Source organism: Ambystoma mexicanum, chromosome 12, assembly GCF_040938575.1.
Source record: "Ambystoma mexicanum isolate Mex_15411 chromosome 12, UKY_AmexF1_1, whole genome shotgun sequence".
Classification (NCBI taxonomy): domain Eukaryota; kingdom Metazoa; phylum Chordata; class Amphibia; order Caudata; family Ambystomatidae; genus Ambystoma; species Ambystoma mexicanum.
This window is the reverse complement of record NC_090936.1, coordinates 565,052,805-565,070,188: the sequence shown is the minus strand read 5'-3', so window position 1 is coordinate 565,070,188 and position 17,384 is coordinate 565,052,805.

Here is a 17,384-nt window from a genome sequence, read left to right as displayed (position 1 = left end):
AACTGTAGACCATAGTTCTGCCAGAGTTGCGGGTCTGGGTACCCGTGCCAGTTCATCCTTCAATTCTTCTCTGAGACCATGCTGAAAAATGGTATACTGAGCTGTCTCTTGCCAACCAGCCTCTGCAGCGACTCGTTTGAAGCGAGAGATGTAGGACAACATGTCAGTGCTACCCTGACGGATATCCAATAACTGTTCGCTGGCAACTAGAGCAGTCTCTTGTCTCTCAAACGCCTCTTTGAAATGGACTGTAAAAAACGCTGTAGTCCTGTAGCAGTGGACTGGCGCTAGTTACCAATGGGGTAGCCCAAGCTAAGGTGTTTCCGGTTAGATTTGATATCAGGAATCCTATACGGGCCCGGTCAGAGGCATATGTTTGGGGTAGGAAGGTGAAGTGTATGATGCATGCCTCCATGAACTCCTTGAACTTGTGAGGGTAGCCATCATATTTACCGGAGGCCAGAGACATGGGAGGAAGTTCAGTGTCTGCTCTGTCTTGGCTGTCTATCCGCTGCTTAAGAACAGAGTTTTCAGCCTTCACAGCCTGAAGTTCTTACGAAAGGTTATGTACTGCAGTGAGAAGTTCCCGGACCTGCTCAGCAGTACCCATGTAGGTTTTCTTTGGCGTTTCAAACTGTCAAACTCAGGACTGGGCTTCTCAGAGTCAGAATTTACATCTAGCACCCCCTCCTCCTCACCTGTATCTTCCGAAGAGGATTTGTGTCTTCGCCCCTTTCTCCTTGATGATTTCTTTTTTGTGTAGAGAAATGGTCTTCCGCGGGTGGAAGCCACCCTGCCAACCTGGTAACATAGGAAAGCAAAGGACCTCCTCCTGAAGAAACCAATGAGAGAGGAAAAAAGCAAATGCTAAAAACACCTCTCTTTGATATTGTATCTTGAGTGAAAAGTTTGGTGGTTAAAGGATATCCAGGTATAGTAGTGAAGTTGATGGTCCGGAATCCGGGTCAGTAGACCAAGGAAAGGCAGAGAACAGAATAGCAACGCAATAAAGAGGGAGGAGCAGTGATATGATGAAACGAAGGAAAACAGCCAGAGCCGATAGGATTATAACTAGAAAAGAACAGTGGAACACGAGAGGAGAGAGGAAAAGCAGGGAAGAAGGGAGGATAAGTGGAACGCTACAGACGAGAGGGAAAGCAGGTAAGAAGGAAGAATGGACCGGAATAAAGCCGGTCACAGCAAATCAGCAAAAATGCCAGAAAAAACACAGCGCGAGTAACCGGAGCAAAATGCAAAAGGTTGTGACGCGCCAACCAAAACAAATGGGCGTGGTTAAATACGGAACTAGAAGAAACAGAAGACAGAAAGACTAGAGCGGATACACAGGAAGTGTCAGGAAAAAGTGGAACATTCTAATGGCGGCGTAGTCGCCAATTGTACCATAGACGCCAGGGAAACCTGCGTGAGTGATGCATGACACATGGACAGGGGAAATGGTGACATGTTTTGCAGAATTGAAAAATGCTATAAGTAATGCCCCAGTATTGGCAACCCCTGATTGCAAGAAGGAATTTCACCTATTCTCACATTCAAACGGACATGTGATGACTGCTGTATTGGCTGAGCAATCAGCCTTGGGGCATAAGCCCCTAGCATATTACAGTGGTAATTTAGATTCAGTAATGCAGGGTCAATCCCCTTGTGAACAGGCACTGGATAAAGCAGCCTTTGCTATCGATAAAAGTAAAACCATCACTATAGGGTGCTCAGTTACATTGTATGTAAAACATGCTGTTATCGCCATACGGGAACAATCTAAATTCACATTAACCACACAGGGCCTCCGCCTATGAAGTAATTTTATCCAGCCCATCCATTCATACCGTAAAATGCCGCACAGTGAACCTGGCCACGTTTATTGCTAAAACTATGGAGGAATGGAAGGAGGTGCATGATTGTGTGACATATGAAGGACCAGAAGATGATTTAATTCGGGCATGGGAGAACGCAGTGGAGGAGGGGGAGGTCCTTTTAGTTGATGGTTCATCGATAATGATCAGAAAACTGGCCAGAGACACACAGGAGCAGTGGTGGTGCATCTTGTAGATGGGGAATATGAGATTATTCTTCAGAAACAATTATAAACACATTTTTCTGCTCAGACAGTGGAACTGACTGCATTAATTTAAGCATTAGAAGCATCTCAGGGGTGTTTGGTGACTGTTTACTTTGATTCGGTGTATGGCAACATCGCTGTACATTCAGGGTTAGAAAAGGAGGGAGTTTTGCAGGTCTTATGGTACTCTTGTGGAATTTGCAGCCTTATTGGAAAGATAAATGTATGCACTGCCCCGCCCCTCCGTGGCAGCGGTAGTTAAATGCTCTGCCTACACTCAAAATAAACACCCAATTTCACTCTGCAATGATGCTGCAGACAGGGCCGCCAAAGAAGCTGTGCATCTAAGAGACCCATATTTTCGCTGCATATCCTGAGTTGGCAAATCACCAATTACAGTTAACAATTCCATATACTGCAGTACTGATTACACAAATAATTAAGTTGCAGGGACAGGCACCCAAAGAGGAGAAATATTTATGGGTAAAGAGGGTTTACACGGAGTCCCCGGTGGACCTAATATGGAGACAAAATATTAGGTAGTTATGCCACAAGAGTTGCTAATGGTTGCTTTTGAGTAGTTGCACTACCCAGCACATATTTTGAAACAGCACATAACTGCAGACATTTCAGAGGACTGGTTTGTCCCCAATTTGCAAGAATTACTCAACAGGTTTGTGGCACATTGCACAATATGCCACTTCTACAATACTGGCCAGACACTCAGGACACAGTGTGGCACATTTCCCCGTCCCACTGGGCTGCTGCGGGAGCTTCACATTGACTATGCAGATATGTCTAACAGGTGTAGTAATTACTGTTACCTTATTGTTGTGTTATGCCCGTTCTCCCGTTGGATTTATGCTGGTCCCTGTACACACCCAGATGCAAAATGTATGGCAAAATGTCTTGTTTGCAAGGTATTTTCTCATTCAGGGGATGTGTCAGGGCCTAAAACCTGACAATGGAACTCTCTTTTTCAATGATTTATTTAAAGAGATAGCCTCTCTGTTGGGGATAAGACATAAGATGTGCGCCATATACCACCAACAGGCCAACAGGATTGTTGGAAAGATAGAAGGGCTCTTCAAAAGTAAACTATCTAAGTTATGTGTAACATTAAGGAGTAACTGAGCGCAATGCCTCTCTGTGGCTTTGTTTAGCCTGAGAACGCAGCCCAGCAAAGACCACCACTTGTTCCCGCACTAGATAGTGACAGGGAGAAGGATGCAGGCACCTCTTACTCCTACACACACAAAATCAGATGCTCACAGGGCAGCAGGAGTTTTGGGGTAGGAGATATTTGCATGAATTAACCAAGTGCATTAAAGTGCTTTCTCGACATATTGCTCCTGAAGAGAAGATGCAGTAGCCACAACACTGACTGATGAACTGAACTTGCCCCTGTTAAACCTGTACAAGGGAGATAGGATTTTTATCTGCAATTTCGTTCGTGGCTGGAACCAGCAGAGTTTCCATGGGCCCTTTACTGTTGTATTTGCTGAACCTTTTGTTGTTAGGTGAAGGAGTTGTGTTACTTGGTCCACCTATCCGATGTTCGGAAGGCATGCAATACCGCTCAACCTACTAATGGGGTCGACCCAAAGTATTGACACAGAATAATGCTGCACATTACAGAATGGTGCTTTTGTCCTATTAAAATTGAACTGGCCCAGTTATTGACCCACCATGAGTTGTATTGTGCATAACGTGCCCTATTGATTTACTATTGAACACCATGTTCCCTTTTTAACATAGTGACTCATTGACAGTTCCTTTTTAGATATTGAAGTTCAATGCAGTAGGTTTTTTCTATAATAGTGGGTTTGCTATTGTTTGCATGGATGTTTGCTTTTTCTCTCCTTCTGCAGGTGCAACACTACAAACGTTGTGTACTATATATAATATATATGTTATGATGTATATGTTGTTTTTTCTTTGCAGGTTGTATATTGTTCTTATGTGATTATTTTATATGGTGGGGCATTTAAAATGGGGATAAGGGATTATGGAATGTTTTTGAGAACAAAACGCACTTGGGGATAGCACAAATTAGGAGGGAAACTGAGGATGAGATAGAATGCAATCAGTATAAGAGTGTTATATTTGACACTGTGGCCAGTGTGCACCACCTTGAATCAGATAACTTGTGGTATAATCAAATGCACGATATGGGTAGGGAGAGGTCAAACGAGAGCTGCTATGCATGCTCTTTGATATCTCATGCAAAGGGCACACCCAAGTTGTTTATACCTCAAGAAATGCTGCCCAGTGCCTAGTACATTTAACCCTGTTCAGAGTACAGTGTATTTTCCAAGGGTACACTGTCCAGGTGGTAATCATGGACAGGGATGATGAAGAATGTGCCAAGAAGAAAGCACAGGTGTGGTGCAAGGTGTGACCATTGCTGACATTGGAAAGAACATTGTTTTTGAGCAATAGGTGGGTGGCAGGAGTAGTGAGCTGTACAACAGGGGGTTTACTGGGGTTTCCTGAAGACGTAGTGAAACACGTGATTGAAAACTGGGTTAAAATATTGGTAAAATATGTGCCAAAACCGACATGGATTGAACTAAGTGAAAGACCAGCTGAAATACAGAGTACTCTTTTTGTTAACAAGGAAATTGCACTGTACCCATAGGAACAAACATCCTTTGCAATAATACTTTATTCATCCCGATCTAACTGAGGGCACAGCAGCATTGATGGACGTGTAGTGGGTATGTTGACAATATGCATACTTACACCTTGCATCATCATGGAGGGGGTTATGCTTACTGACCACCCTGAATTCTGCAGTTCTAGTAGCTCCTGACTCTCATGAATCAGTTATAAATGCGCTGGGCCCAAAACCAACTAAGCCCCCACAATTGTTAAGCGTGTTCTTCGCTCACTAGGAGGTCATCGTCAGAAGAGATGCAACTACCTGTCCAATGTCTCTGCTGAGAAACTAAAGGCAATCCTGGATGAATACTGGTTGTTCACCAAGACAGAAACCTTTTTACATCCATTCTGGTGCCCGGTATCCAGATTGCAGCCAATGCAAAAGGGCTGCAGATCACTAGATGGGAAATGATTCAAATGGCGAACCAGACAGAACAGGGCCTTAAATCAATAAGGATTGAGTTGAGAGCCCTTAGGCTTATGACCCTCCGGAACCGATATGTTCTGTATTTACTTACAGCCATGGAAGGAGGCGTCTGTAAAAATAATTGGACTGTCTTGCTGTACATACAACCCCCAAAGGATGCTGACAACGGATTGTTGTCCCATGACATAGGGACCCTCTACAACTAAATGATTGCTATGGAGAAAGAAGCTGGAGTGCCATGTTTCCTGGGACCCATTGTGGTTAGAGATAGCTGTAAAAATGTTGGGTCCTATTGTAGTATATTTATTAGTACTTTTTTGCTTGTGTCAGATGATCCTGAGATGCTGCACAAAGACTTTGCCGAAGAGTGCCATGATGATGATGTTGATAAGGGTGGCTAAAAGCTCCTCCTCTCGCAAAACATAAGTACACCCAGACTGATAGGTGGGATGGGGTTGTTAGGCCACGAATGGTAAAGATAGAGCAGCCTTTGGAACCCCCGGGGACAATGAACAAACCCCAACCAGACCCAGAGAATTGTATTGAGTGTTGGGTCGAACTATCTGGCGACGGATGGTGCTGTTTCATGATTGGCACCCCAGATGAATACGTTTACATCATGTGTGTAGGGTATGGATACCTAGAGAAGATTCTGAAGGGTTGGTTTATGTAGTATTAACTAAAGGGTAGAATGTTGGGGTGCATGTACAGCGTCCCAGCCAGGCAAAAAGGTTCAAGTTGAGGAAAACCTATTAGAGAGCAACCTTGTGGGAGCAGAGTGAAGGTTGTGCGATAGACAGTGTATATACATTGTCTTAGTTAGGTCTGATACATTTAGCTACCCACAATTAGCAACATAGAAGGAGCAACAAATATATTAATGCTGTGGTTGTAAAGAATATAGATAGGGATGCATTATAGGCCTGGTGTTTAGTTGTATTATTAGTTTGTATTGATGTGCGATATGGGGGAAGAGCAGACATAGGTGAAAGATGGAGTCAGTAAGGTAGTGTGTCATAAGCAAGGTCAGTGTGGCAAAAGTGATAGAAGTAACACCATTTTGGATGTTATGGCTTGCACATGATGAACAGATAAGAATACAAGCCTTGGTGTGAAGCTCTGTCTCTGTTAGTTGAGCTCCCAAATATCCCTTTTCCCGTTCCCCAGCAGAGAAGCCGAGGTCAGGGGTAACCATGGGGCACAGATAAACACTATTGGTATCTAGATGCTTGGCCTGGACGTGAAGGGAACTGAATGTAAGTTCATAAAAGAGCTGGAAGGTATGGGCCCTTTTAATGACAACTTCATGAGAATAGGGCATGAGACTCAGTGATGCCAATGAGCTAGGCCAAGATTTAGAACACTACTGCCCTCACTGCAGGGCGGTCCTCCCATATGAATTACACTTAGGCACATAATTTAAACAAAGAAATCCTCAAAATTCAGACTCAAGAGTTGTGCCCTCATTACGTCATTCCTGGGCACCTGAGGTTCGGAGGAGAAAAGGGGGAGCCGTGTCTGGAATGTCTTGTGATTCGATTCGAGACAGGAGGAGCAGAGGTGTTGCCAATACATTTAGTACAAGGTTGGGGTGCAGTTCATGTGCACCATGGCATCTGGGTTAATGAGGAAGCCTATTGTCTCATCAAAAGCAGGGTTGGTCTTGCCACGGTTCTTTGATTGCGTCTGGAACAGGAGGGTGCAAATCACGTGATTGGTCCCAAATTTAAGAACCAATTGATAAGAACACACCAATCATACTTCTGCGTTTGACCGTGATGATGTGGGGGACCACATGTCTAGGAGACAGAGGTAGTGCAGATGTGGCAAATCGGTCAAGGAACTATAGGGGCTTATCAATGTTCTACAGGTGGTAATCAATGAGGGTGGTGGGGTTATGTTGTACTCATTATTATGCATAGTATTGTTAATTTGCGGTTTTCGCACTATATAAGGTGTAACGTCTTGAGATAAGATGAGCTCTGTGTCAGTTGGGTTCTACAGAACTGTCTGAGACCCTTTTTGAATGTAATAAACCTTGTTTTCCCTTGCAAAGAGGTTCATTGATTATTTTGGTTGTTTGGATTGTTTTTATTCTACGCTTTTTTGGGCTGCCACCCTTTCACATTTCAAGGCTATACAAAATACTGGGAACTGTACCAACACTATATGCTTTCTGCATTCCCTCCAGTGAGTATCCCCCTGATGTGCATGCAAAGCTCTTTATCAGGCCCAATTTACGTACATCCTTGGTTTGAGCATACTGTTTAATCAGATCTACGGAACACCCCGAGCTCAACAAGGCACCCAGATATACATAAGAGGGAACCACCTCAATCTTCTCATTTTCCAATTAACATTTGCATATCTTCTTTCTTTCCCCACAGTCATGATTTTTGTTTTTTGCTTGTCCAATTCAGGGCCATTGGCCCAAGAATATTCATACAAGGCAGTCAATGAACGTAACCCGATTGGAGTACTGTCCAAAAGGACTGTATCCTCGGCATACATCAGCCAGGCAACCAGATGGGAACCAATCCTAGAAGGTGAGTTTCAACAGTTTGAGATTTTTTTAGGTAAATCAGCGAGATATGGTTTAATAAGCATGTGTGAGAGAATTCACCCTTGCTTCAAACATTTCTCGGAGGGAAAAAATGTAGTCGTAAGGCCAGATTGTTTCAGCCTTAATGCAACATAAGTCCCTTGATGGAACTGCTTTAACAGGAAAATTACCTTTGAATTTAAATCCCAAAAGGAAAGCTTACCCCATGACCTGTTTCCATCAATGGTGTCAAAGGCCTTTGTGAAATCAATAAAGGCAATATATAGGGACGTTTTCTTTAGTATAGTTCTCTGTACTAAATATTTAAGAGTCCAAATATGCTGGTCCGTTCCCATCCCCTTCCTGAATCCTGATTGCCTCACTGACAAAATCTCTTTCTGGTAGGCCCAATCATGTACTCTCTCAATAAAAGTGAAAAAAAAATCTAAACAGGGGAATGCAGCATGGCGAAAAGCCTATCATTTGCTGGATTCCCCCGGTCACCTTTCTTGAATGCAGGCACCAGTAATGATTTGTTTTTTCGAGAGGGGGGGCTCATAAGATCCCACAAGATATTTTGAAAGAGATTGAATAAAAGCGGTGCCCACATGTCTGATTGAGCACGAATGACCATATTGTATAGGAAATCAGGACCATCATTAGAGAAATGAAGAGCGTGACTTTAAAAAGGCTTATGAAATAACAGGTAAGTACCAAAATTGTAGTTCTTTGTCCACAGTCCGCCGAACCTCTTATGGGTACAGAAAAAATGGCCAGGGGCAGGTGAATATCCCCACAGTCAATTTAGGAGAGTTTCAGGGCAAGTCGAATGTTTGATAGGAATCAGTGGGATTACAGTGAAAGGGCCATCTGCTTTTTTGAGGTACCCCAGTTCCACGCCAAACAAATCCAAAGAGCACCAAAGTAGACCCGAATGAAGAGATCCAGAGGTTGGAGGTCAACACAGAAGCCCAGAAGGAAGCTCCAGCAGAGCAGGAGGACCCTCTAATTGATGTTTATGGGAAATGCGGTTGAGACTTGCCTGCAGAGACTCTCGACCCCAGCCCAGACAGACCCTTGATGAGTATTCGGAGTAATCATTCTCCCAAGGACCCAGAGGTAAATACTCTTTTGGTGAAACCAACTCCAGTAACACAATTAAACCCGGAAAGTACACGACTTCTTTTTCCAGTTTTTTCCAATTTGCAGTATTCAGTGCTCACAGGATTGCACTTTGAGTCAGCAATGATACAGACAACAAAGGAAAGGAGCAAAAGGTGAAAAACTCAGCAAAGAAGATTCAGGGAAGACATCAGAACCGGAGAAGATGTCTCTGTGGCTCAGTGGAAAAAGGATGAAAGCACAACAACAGAAAACAATCCCAGCATGAAGAGACCCTGGATTCCCCAGGGTTAATATCTGGTTGGGTGTTAACTCTGTCTAGGCGACGGCAGCGACACAGACAAATTGAAGGTGCTATCAATGGGTTACAGCAGTAAACCACCCATAAATGGCTCCAGTGAGGAAGGCTCACTGCAAAAAGGGGTCCGCCAGCCCAACAGCTACTGTAGAAGGCTGGGGCAATGCATTGGTCTAAGGTCAAACCTTTCTGGTTTTCCAGTAAGACTGCTACTTAGCGAAACCCACCCCCACAAGAAGTGTGAGGTAGCGCTCAGAGACATCCACTGGCAAATAACCAGTCTAAAACAATATGAAGGTTTCCAATGTGCGCTCACAAAGAGCACACATGTAGAGAGCTGCCATTTGAAGGCCACCTCTTGGTTGCACTGAACAAAGGGAGACTTAGAAAATAAAATATCTAAGAGTAGAAATTAAAATTGCACATTGGTACCCCAAGGGCTGCCAAATAGGTACTTTGAGCTGCCAATGTTATACAATGGCTGGTAATCCTGGTGAAGACAAAACTAATGTACACCCACCACCAACCTGAGAGGAAATGGAGGGCTTCTTGTTCATCCTCTGGCAAACTGGCCTGTCGCCTGCTCCAAAGGCAATACCGACTCTGTCTTCACCAAGAAGAGAGTACACATTCAAGCTTGTGAATCTGCGGTATCTAACAACTCGGTCAAACTCTTTAAAAACTGCAAGGAGCTGGCCTACTCTGCAGCAGTCTCTACCCTCCAGTTGCCTCCCAGGCTCTTTGCAATGCCCTTGCCTCTCACTTTATCTCAAAAACCAAGGACAGCCTGACCACTGTGTCCACCTCCTCTAAAACCATCAAGGACCACATAGACACCCTCACTCTGGCCCTTGCTGATTTTTGCAACCACTCCTTTGCCTCAGGATCCTTCCCTGAAAGGGGCCCCTAGGGGTCCCTCGCGTTATGGAAACAAGGCAAGTCAAGGCAAGTCACCACACACGATAGATACGCCAGAAACGAGGTTGTATACCCAAAGCTACGGTTTATTGCAAAGCAAATAGTCTCAGTTTGCCAACTCGGTCTCACGCCCCGCGACGTGTATCTCTAGACCTCGAGGGATGCAAGAGAGCGAATTACGTACATCAGTTACATATATACAAAATGCATATCATACATTCAGCTGTGACATGTTTAACACCCCCCTTTATTGGGTTTCTTTGAACTCGGTTTGATGATGGATACTTCCGACGAATATGACACCTTCAAATATCTATTCTAGTAACAATATGCAACCTTGCAAGTGCAGAGGCATCTTTTCTTTGTTGAACAGAAAACAGTGCTTCTGTTCTTGTAAGCGAGCTACATACGGGGGAAGAGTCACATTTCAGACCTTGCTATCTATGAGGTGCTATTCGTGTCCTGGGAGCCAACACGTTCTACAGGGCTCGGAAAAGGGGGGCTGTAAAAGAGCATAATTCAAGCCTTTAGCTGCTTTATTATAACATATTCTACCATATAACGAGACTGGCTGGCAGCTGTGAAATGATTAAATGCCCTGCGGCTCTGCTTCAAGGCTACATTCGGGAGGGAGCCGGGCATTCTTCCGGGACCAGGTAGCTGCTCACACTGCTACCCTCCCTCAATGCCTCCGGGCCACCCCTTGCACTGGGGTCTGCATCTGTACCCATACATTCCCCCCTTTTTCTTCGTGTACTTATCAGACCTACCCTGTCTGCTGCCTTAAACCCAACACTTGCCAATTGCTGCCTGCACTACCACTGTTTGTTGTCTTTATTATTTATTTATTATTATTTATCTGTTTCTCCTTTGCTCCGCACTTTCCACTTCTCCCCCTTCCATGCACTTTACCCCTCGACCTCTTCCATACACTTGCACGTTCTCAATGTCACTGGGCCTAGTAAGATTGTTGTTTTGTTCTCCCCTGTTCCCCTCCCTTGCCTTGTCACACTCTGAAACACTTGTGTACAAGTGCAATAAAAATAAAATATCAATATCAATATGAAACTACTCCCTAAAACAAATGTAGGGTATGGTATAATCACCCTAAAGCAAAAATAAAGTGCCTGAGAGGCACCCAATGTGACTGTGCACTTTAGGGTTGACCCAATACTTTGTACCTTAAGTAAGGAAAAAAGGGTTGCAATTGCAGGGGGACTGCAGGACAAGTCACTATGGACAATAAAAAGAAGCCAGTGATTCAAAAAAACAAAGGGAAAAAATCAAAAAGTTGAGGAGTATTCGAAAGTGGCCGTAGGAGCACCCAACAAAGGAATTCTGCCTTAACACACACACAAACTGTAAACTATAACACCAGGTAACTAATGCCTTGTAAGTTAAGTCACTTGGTTATTATCCTGGTAAACTCCCAGTAAAGGCAGAATAACCTTTGGGGTTCCCTAACTATCTTGGTTGTGGGATAGTCTTTGCAGACTATATGTCCTACAACTACCCTTAGAAATTGTCTTTCTCTTGGGAGAGGGGATCTGTTCTCAAGTACTATGGGGCAGATGAGAAATACAAAGATGCAATCTTCCTTTATTCAGGCATATGGTGCATTCCACAAGCAAGCTCCAAACTATTCAACCACTTCAAAACATCCATACCTTCCTCATACATACTGACTAAATTCTTAGGTAGCTTCGGCTGTGGGAGAGGCCCTGAACTGGAGTTTGGGGATGGAGGATTATCTAACCCTAATCTCTATAATTCAAGCTCGTGAACTTTAATTGTCTCCTGCTCGTAGTGTTTTGCCTCTTTCTCCTTAGCAGCTAGTTCTTCCTCATACCTGTTTAGGGTCACTTCCAGAATGTTGTACTCCGTATCCTGTTGGGACATTTTCAGCTCCAACTCCAGGGTTCTAACTCTGAGTTTCTCCTTTTCTAAAGAAAAAGAGGATTCCTCAGTAGGGACATATAGAGTACAGAGGAGGAGGATGGACCATTTCTTTCTCTGCAGCAGAAATCTCAACCAGGTGTTAATTTCTCAACATTCATCATGTGCAGAGTCTCACTCCTATGGAATTTCGTTCTAAGGTCTGAAAACTGTCAGTATCCTATAGAGAAACCCAGCTACCAACAGGTAAGCAGAAAACAAGCTTTGCCTAAAGGGACAGTTAACTGACTGGAATGTTATTTAACCTGTAAGTTTGCTAGTCATCTTCACATGGAATATTAAACCCAGAATCTCTTCAAAAGAACCCAAGGGAAGTTCCCATTCACAAAACAGAAATAATCTACTGTAAAGACTGGAGGGGCTATTTGTACTCCTGCCCTCTATATGCAGAGTTGAAGCACAGAGCACCCCAGCCAAGATTCTCTATTTGGTGGCAATGGACAAGCAATCAAGGCTTAAGCTTTCAGGAGGTGATGCAGGCTGGTTCTTGGTTACAGTGTAGTCCCCAAGCCCCCAACAAAGGAATGTCAACACACTATGTTAGTGATAACACAGCTCTTTATATAAATAAGGTTCAGAATATATACCCAAACAATGACACACTTTGTGCATTGGCAATACTAAATATACCATATCTATGTGGTACCACAGTTAACTCTTGATTCCATTAAAATGCACCGTCTCAATGGCATACAAATAAAAATAGTTAGTGAATCAACAATAGGCATATGGAGGAAGACAAGTTGGGTTAAACAAATGACAGAATACTTTGCCCTGTTACCACTAGACACAGTTCTGTATGAGGATTATGCCACTTGGGCAACCTGCAAATAAAGGGTATCACAAGTCCAGTCAATATATTGTTTAAGATAGTCTTGGTTTCTTCTAAAAAGGTTCTACTACCCCATTGTACCTAGTTTAGCAGAGTTCATTGAGGTGCCGTCGACAAATCCCTCTTGAGTGAACTCCCTTTAAGGCAGGAGCCATGGGTCATTGAGATTCCTCAAAGAAACGGTGAACAACAGCGTCGAGGATGCAGTTTCAGCCTTGGCGGTGCTCGTCAACGATCTGTTGTGGACGTGCTGCAAAAACGAGGCATACGGTGCAACTCGATGACGATAGTTTATTGCCGCAAAGCAGAGTTAATGAAGAAAGTAGGCCCAGCAAGGGAGTCAATTTGTCAGCGTTGGATTCAGCGATCGGGACTCGACCACGGCTGGCTTTCGGATCTTCGCCGGAGTCTTTGAGGACTTCGGGTGGTGGGAAACCCACTGGCAGATTTTCCTCAGGTTTGTCGGCGACCTTGACTTTCTCCGGCGGGACAAAGCGTCTTAGGCAATGGAGCATTGTGGCTCCGGACGAAGAGTTTACAGTGGTCCTCCGAACCTCAGTCGACAGTTCTTGTCGCTGACCGTGTCAACGTCCTGGCGCTTTACTTCAGGATTCCTCGGCGGTCCCCATCTCCGGTTGGCAGCCTTTCGAGGACTGACTTCCAGGGAGCCTTGGTGAAGATTAGCTGGTGCATGATGGCAGCAAAATCTTCTTCTTCTAGCTGCGCTTCAAGGTAAGCATCACGTTTCCATTTCAGCTTCTGAACGATTCTAGTCAGTGAGAGGCCCCCAGATATACAGTGCTGTCTATCATTCACACTGCTGAGCCAAGCTCAGACAGCCAATCATTCAGAAGGGCATGCAGGCAGGAAGCCAATCAGGATCACAGTGCATTCAGGCCATTCTTCTCCATCCAGACACTCACAACAACGAATGTGGATTGGGGCAAGCACCCAGCCTTTCAGCACACCACGCTGCATTCATACCAGTTTCGGGCAGGGCTGTCTCATTCATCGTGTCACACACTAGAAACCAGACACCCATAACATGAAATGTATATTGGCCACACACTCCATTCACCCAGGTCCCACCCCAAGGGTGTACCCACAACATACAGTCATTGGGAAGGCTCCAGCCAGTCTGACCTGGACTTCCCCACAATACCGTATATGAAACTTCAACCCAACAGCCAGTCAGGGGAAGGGACAGAGTCAGGGCTTCTCAGTTCTTTGGGAAAACAAGTTAACAGGTAATAGAAACCAAGAGGCCACAGGGGCCATCTTGTGTCCTATCAGGAATCAACTGATTCCAATGCCAGGGCCTGGGTATCCCAAAATAGAGGATACTTAGAGCACGTGTCAAATTCAGCATGGAGCTGCCACCAGCCCATACCATGCTCTGTCGGCCACACACAGGTGCCCAAAAACATACACTAGGGGTACAGGGTTGTACGCCCACCCATGGGTGCCCTAAGGTTATCCCAAGGGTCTGTTCACCACAACCAAAAAGAGGAAGAGCTGCACTGCCAGGAGTCCCACATGAACTCCTATGCAGAAAACAACACATAACATACATTAAAAAGGAGTACAGGACAAGGACATGCATGCCCTGTCCTTACAATTCATTTCCAGCATCACGGTCGACCCCCTCTGCCCAGACTGAGGTTAGGGTGCTCTAATCTCTCATGAGATTGACACCCTCCTCCAGACGGTCAACATACCTTCTGGAAAGGCCATCTGCATTATCATGACCCTTCCCTGGACTATGTTCAATGGTGAAGTCTAGCCCTTGCAGGCTAATGGAACACCTGAGCAGTTTCGGGTCTTCACCCTTCATCTGTATAAGCCATTTTAAGGGCTTATGGTCTGTTTGGACTTTGAAGGTAGACGCCATAAAGTAGGGCCTAAAACACCTAAGGCTCCAAACTATACTGAAACATTCCTTTTCAACAGTAGCCCACCTAAGTTCTTTACCTTTGAGTTGCCTACTGATGAATATGATAGGATGTTCCCTCCCTTTGTCATCTAACTGGGACAAGACAACTCCAATTCGGGTGTCATAGGCATCAGTCTGAACAATAAAGGGTTTGCTGTAATCAGGCGCACACAACACAGGTACCCTACACAGACTTTCCTTCAAGCAATCAAAGGCCCTCTGACTGTCTTCAATCCAATTAACCTTCCTCAGTTGTTTGGCCGAAGTCAGAGCTGTCAGAGGGGCAACTATGGTTCCATAGTCCGCCATGAAGTTACGGTAATACCCAGTGAGGCCCAAAAATGTTCTCACCTGGGTTTGAGCACTGGGAGTCTCCCAGTCATGTACATCATGTACCTTAGAGGGGAGAGGTTGGATTTGACCCCTTCCTACCTCAGGACCAAGATATGTGACTTTCCCCTGAGCTATCTGGCACTTGGTGGACTTGATAGTGAGGTTAGCCCTTTTCAAGGCCTGCAACACCTTATCCAAATGAGTCAAATGCTCTTCCCTGGTGGAACTGTAGACAGCAATGTTGTCTAAGTACGCCACACAAAAGGCCTCAAGTCCACTGAGGGCATGGTCGACTAATCTTTGGAAAGTGGCGAGTGCGTTCTTCAAACCAAAAGGCATGACTTTAAACTGATAGAGTCCCTCAGGTGTTGAGAACACAGTCTTTTCCTTGGCATAGTCTGTCAGAGCTATTTGCTAATAGCCTGAGGTATGGTCAAAGGTGCTTACAAATTTGGCAGCACCTATAGTGTCCACGACTGTCCACGAGCTCATCAGCCCTGGGCAATGGGTGCGCGCATTGACCCATCTGTAGTCCACACAGAACCGCCAATCTTTGGTACCTGCCGGGGAACTTGCCTTGGGGACAAGGACCACTGGACTGGACCAGGGACTGGTTGAGGGTTCAATAACACCCATATCCAACATCTTGGCGATCTCAGCCTGGATGTGGTTCTTAACTGTGTCTGACATTCGGTAGCACCGGCTTTTGACAGGCACACTGTCACCAGTGTCAATGTCGTGCCTGCACCACGGGGTGAGGCCTGGTGTCAGTGAGAACAGAGGGGCATACTGCCGGAGCAAAGCCCTACATGCCCTATGCTCCTCTAGTGCCAGATCTGGAGAGAGATGCACTCCCTCCACTGAGCCATCCTGAGGGTTGCTATGCAGAAAATCAGGAAGGGGCTCACTCTCATCCTTTTCTTGCTCTGAAGCTAGTAAGAGACATGAGACTTTTGCTTGCCTGTGGAAAGGCTTGAGCCTGTTGACATGGAATACCTGAGGGGCTACTCCAGGGACTCCCATGTCAACCAGAGAGTTGACTTTGCTCATCTTGGAGATTATCCTGAAGGGTCCAATCAACTTGTCTGCCAAAGCTCTAGGCTTGGTAGGCTCCATCACAAGGATCTCCTGTCCTGGAGTCCAATCCACTTGTGATGGTTTAAGGTCATGCCAGTAATTGTTCAATTCCTGGCTAGCCTTAAGATATGCTGTCGCCTGGCCCATTATCTGTGTCATCCTCTGTCTGAGGCCTAACACATAGCCCCCCACTTGCTTGGCAGGACCTGGAGGGGTGGCTTCCAAACCTTCTCTGATTAAGACAAGTGCCCCCCTTACAGGATGTTCAACGAAGAGTTCAAAGGGGCTGAAATCAACAACCTCATGAGGTACCTCTCTGTAAGTGAACAGCATGTGTGGCAGGAGGAGTTCCCATTTCCTCCTTAGGGGCTCTTCCAAAGCACCCAGCATGCCCTTGAGAATTTTGTTAAATCTCTCAACCAGACCATTGGTCTGGGGATGGTAGGAGGTGGAAAATGTGTAGGTTACTCCGCACTCTTTCCACATCGCTTGCATGTAACTCGACATGAAGTTGGATCCTCGGTCAGAGACCACCTCTTTAGGGAATCCAACTCAGGTAAAAATGCCCAGGAGAGCCCTGGCAACCATATTGGCTGTAACTGCCCGAAGGTGTATAGCCTCAGGGTACCTGGTGGCATGATCTACCAGGAACCAGGATGAACTGATGTCCGCCTGAAGTGGAAGGGTCAGGGGGACCAACAATGTCGATGCCAACCCTCTCAAATGGTGTGCCCACCACTCGCAAAGGCTGCAGTGGGGCAATGACACTGTCTCCAGTTTTGCCAGACAACTGACAAGTAAGGCAGGTCTGGCAGTGGGACTCCACTCCTACTCCCATTCAGGGCCAGTAGAAATGTGACAAGAGCCTTTGCTTAATTTTCTTGGTGCCAAGATGACCAGCTAAGGCCACCTCATGCACTAACTGCAACAGGAAGGGCCTGTAAACCTGGGGTACCACCAGCCTCTTGAGGGCACCAGGTTCAGGTTTAGTGGGCTCACTACAAAGGAGCTCACCCTCCCAATAAATCTTAAATGACATAAGCACTTCACCTTGTGCCTGGGCCTGTTTTCTCAGACCCTCGAGAGGGTGGCACTCTCTCTGACCCTTCCAGAAGCCTCCCCTTGAGGTTCCCCTCTCAGCCAGCAGGCATTGAAGGTCAGGGTGATCCTCTCCCGCTGAAGGGTCTTCTGGCTCTTCTCCCTCA